Below are 4,896 nucleotides of genomic sequence, written 5' to 3'. Positions count from 1 at the left end.
AATCCCCAAAATTCACCCCAAAATTTCCTGCTGAAAGTGGGAATTTTTAAAGCCCCAAAATCCCCAAAATTCCCCCCAAAATTCCCACCTACAATCCCTCAAAAAAACCCCAAAATTCCCACCAAAAATTGCAATTTTTAGAGCCCCAAAAATCCCAAAAATTCACCCAGAATTTGGAATTTTTAAAGTCCCAAAATCCCCTAAATTCACCCCAAAACTTCCACCCAAAATCCCCTAAATTCACCCCAAAATTCCCACTAAAAATTGGAACTTTTAGAGCCCCAAAATCCCCCAAAATTCACCCAAAATGCCCCAAAAATGACCCCAAAAATTCCCATTAAAAATCGGGATTTCAGAGCCCCAAAATCCCAAAAAATGACCCAAATTTTCGCCCCAAAAATCAGGATTTCAGAGCCCCAAAATCCCAAAAAATGACCCCAAAATTCTGATTGAAAAATGGGATTTTTGAAGCCCCAAAATTACCCAAATTCACCCCAAAATTCCCACCCAAAATCCCCCAAAATTCTCACTAAAATTGAGATTTTTGGAGGCCCCAAATCCCCAAAAATGACCCCAAAATTCCCACTAAAAATTGGAATTTTTAGGAGCCCCAAAATCCCCAAAATTCACCCAAAAATTGGAATTTTTGAAGTCCCAAAACCCCCCAAATTCACCCCAAAATTCCCACTAAAAATTTGGATTTTTAAAGCCCCAAAATCCCCCAAATTCACCCAAAATTCCGACTGAAAATTGGGATTCTTGATGCCCCAAAATCCCCAAAATTCTCCCCAAAAATCCCAAAAAACCCCCAAACCCCCTCCCAGTACAAACCAGTACAAACCAGTAAAGAAAAACCCCAAACCAGTATAAACCAGTACAAACCAGTCACCCCAAATCCCTTCCCAGTTCATCCCACTTCATCCCAGTGACCCCTAAACCCTGTCCCAGTATAAACCAGTAAGGAAAACCCCCAAACCAGTACAAACCAGTATAACCCATGACGGGATACACCGAGGCGCAGAGCGGCACCACGGGGCATGACGGGATACACCGAGGCGCAAAGCGGCGCCGTGGGGCATGACGGGATACACCGAGGCGCAAAGCGGCGCGGAGCATGATGGGATACACCGAGGCGCAAAGCGGCGCCGGGGGAATGACGGGATACACCGAGGCGCAGAGCGGCACCGCAGGGCATGACGGGATACACCAAGGCGCAAAGCGCCTCAGGGCATGACGGGATACACCGAGGCGCAAAGAAGCGCGGGGCCCGATGGGATACACCGAGGCGCAAAGCGGCGCCGCGGGGAATGACGGGATACACCGAGGCCCCAAATGACCCCAAAATGGTCCCGAATTTCCCCCCAAAAAAATCTGCCCCAAATTTCCCCAAAAATCCCCAAAATTCCCCTCAAATTTCCCAAAAAATCTAAAAAAATTCCCAAAATTTCCTCAAAAGTCCCAAAAAATTACCAAATTTTACCAAAATCCCCCCCAAAATTCCCAAAATTTCTTCAAAAATCCCCCAAAATTCTTCAAAATTCCTCAAATATCTCTCCCAAAATTGTCCCCAAATCCCCCCAAAATCGACCAAAATTCTCCCAAAAACAGCCCACAAAAATTCCCAAAATTTCCTCAAAAATTCCCCAAATTTTACCAAAATCCAAAAAAAATTCCCAAAATTTTGTCAAAAATCCCCCCAAATTCCCCAAAATTTTCAAAATTTTTTCAGAAATCTTCCAAATTCTCCAAAATTTCACCAAAATCTAAAAAAAATCCCAAAATTTCTACAAAAATTGCAAAAATCCCCCCCAAATTTCTCAAAATTGCCCTCCCAAATTTCTCAAAATTTCCCTCCCAAATCACCCAAAATTTCCCTCTGAAATCACCCAAAATTTCTCCCGATATGACCCAAAATGGTCCAAAAATTCCCAGGATTTCACCATTCCTTCTCCAAATTCCTCCGAATCCCCCGAATTTCCCCCTGAAATTCCCAAATTTTCCCAAAATTCCCCCAAATAACCCCGAAATTTCCGGAAAAATACCGCCAAATTTCCCCCAAAAAGTCCCAATTTTTTTCCCAAATTCCTTCCAAAATCCCCCAAAATTTCCCCCCAAATCCCCTGAATTTTCCCAAAATCCCCAAAATTTCCCCAATTTTTTCCAAATTACCCGAAATTTCCCCCAAACTCTCCCAAATTTCCCAAAAAATTCCCCCAAATTTGCCCCAAAATGACCCCAAATCCTCAAAATTCTCCCAAAATTCCTTCAAAACTCCCCAAAATGCCCCCAAATTTTCCCAAAATCCGCCAAATTCTCTCCCTGCAGAGCGCCCATTGGTGGCCCTTGAGGTCGGAAAGTTTTGGGGGAAAAACCCCGAAATTTGGGGAAATTTGGGGTGAAAATTTGAGAATTTGGGGGAAAATTGGGATTTTTGGGGTCGTTTTTAGGGGAATTCTGGGGGGGAAATGGAGGATTTGGGAAATCTGGGAGAAAATTTTGGGGAAATTTTGGGAGATTTGGGGTGAAAATTGGGAATTTGGGGATTTTGGGGGGAATTTTTAGGGGATTTTGCGGGAAAATCGGGAAAATTTTGGGATTTTTTGATGGTTTGGGGTCGTTTTTAGGGGGATTTTTGGGGAAAATTTGGGGGAAAAGCCCCAAAATTTGGGAAAAGTGGGAAAAAAATTGGGAACATTTGGGGGGATTTGAAAGATTTGGGAATTTTTGTGGAAAATTTTGGGGAATTTTGGGGGAATTTTTTGAGGATTCTGTGGGAAACTTTCGGAATATTAAAAAAAATTGGGAAAAATGGGGAAAAATGGGGAAAAACTGGGAAAAAATTGGGAAAAATGGGGAAAAATTGGGGAAAATGGGGAAAAATTGGGAAAAATTGGGAAATTTTGGGAATTCTGGGGGAAAATTTTGGGAATTTTTTCGAGGAAAAAAATTGGAATTTTTTGGGGGGGGAAATTTGGAGTTTTTGGGAAATTTGGGGATTTTTGTGGGAATTTTGAGGGATCCCCCCTCTGCCCCACAGATCCCGAATCCCAAACCCCGCCCCACAGATCCCATCCCCGCCCCCCAGATGGCTCCTGCCCCACAGATTGTCCCGCCCCCGTCTCTGCCCCACAGGAGCCGCTGGAGCCGCCCCACAGGATCCGGCGCCCCCCGAGTGACCTCCTGAGCAACCCCTGCCACGGTGAGCCCCACGGCTGAGCCCTGACCCACGGATCTGTGACTCACGGCTGAGCCCTGACCCACAGAGCCCGGACCCACAGAGCCCTGACCCACAGATCTCTGACCCACGGCTGAGCCCGGACCCACAGAGACCTGACCCACGGATCTCTGACCCACGGCTGAGCCCTGACCCACAGAGCCTGGACCCATAGATCTGTGACCCACAGAGCCCTGACCCATAGAACTGTGACCCACGGCTGAGCCCTGACCCACAGAGCCCTGACCCACGGCTGCGCCCTGACCCACAGAGCCCTGACCCACGGATCTGTGACCCACGGCTGAGCCCTGAACCACAGAGCCCTGACCAACAGAGCCCTGACCCACAGATATGTGACCCACAGATCCCTGCCCCACAGACCCCTACCCCACAGATCCCTGCCCCACAGATCCCTGTCCCACAGATCCCTACCCCACAGATCCCGGACCCACAGATCCCTGTCCCACAGATCCCTGCCCCACAGAGCCCTGACCCATAGATCTGTGACCCACAGAGCCCTGACCCACAGAGCTCTGATCCACAGATCCATGACCCACGGCTGAGCCCTGCCCCACAGATCTCTGCCCCACAGATCCCTGCCTTGCCAGGGGCCGGGGCTCAGGCCTTGCCCTTTTGGATTCATGGAACACATCCAGGTTTGCTCAGCACCAGAGACACCTTTGCCTTGTCTGTCCCCACCTGTCATCAGTGCCTGCAGTGATGGAACCTGGGGACACTTTCTCCATTGGGTCTCTCTGTGTGTCCCATTAAAACTGCAAAAAACTTCAGTGTTTTAATTTACCTTTGAGTTCTTGAGAAGTTTTTGGAACACTCTTTCAGGGACAGAGTTGAATGGAAACACCAAATCCACGGGAGGGTCATTCAAGTCCTTGTGCTGTTTCTGTGCTGCTGAGCTGGGCCGGGCTCCTGGCACAGAGGCAGCTCCTGGCAACAAAGGAAACTTTTAGAAAGACATTTCCCCTGAGGAGAAATCCTCCTTCAGATGGGTCACCTGTATTATTTGAAATGTAGACTCAGAGTGAAAGTTTACAGTGGCGTAACAACCTTTTCTGTTCCTTTCTCATTAATTGTTAACCCTCTCCTTTTTGTTTGCTTTGGTTCATTTTGCTTTTAACAGTAGAGAACATCATTCTTACATGGAATATTAGGTTTTGCACTTAGGCTAATTGATATCTACGCCTATAGAACCCATACCTATGGAATATTAAGTTTTAAATACAATACGTATGTTTCATGAGTAAATAAACACGTTGAAGTGAACAAGTGTCCCCCAGCCCCTCCAGGATCCCCAACTGTTCCCTCAGCGCCCATTCGCCCGCCCCCAAAGCGTCCCCGGATCCCTTGAACGCTCCGACCCCACAGATTCCCCTTAGAGCGACTTCAGGGAATTCATCTCCAATCATCCCCCCTGGCCTCGGAGCCCCTCGGAACACGGTTCTGCGCCTAAAAACTCCTGCCCCGCCCCGCGCCCTAGAGAGCTCGGTTACAGCTCCCCAAGCTCCCCGCAAGTGCTCCCGAGCCGTACACGTTCCCCCCGAGGACCTCAAATCGCGGCTCGGACACAAAAGTGTCCCCAAAGCGCCTTCCCGGAGCCCCAGACGCCGCGTTCGAGCCACTTCCGGGACTACAGCTCCCAGCATGCTCCGCGGCGCACTTGGAGC

This window comes from Chamaea fasciata, unplaced genomic scaffold (assembly GCF_029207755.1).
Source record: "Chamaea fasciata isolate MVZ Bird 193981 ecotype frontalis unplaced genomic scaffold, bChaFas1.0.hap1 SCAF_53, whole genome shotgun sequence".
Taxonomy (NCBI): domain Eukaryota; kingdom Metazoa; phylum Chordata; class Aves; order Passeriformes; family Sylviidae; genus Chamaea; species Chamaea fasciata.
Note: the sequence above shows the minus strand (reverse complement) of the source record.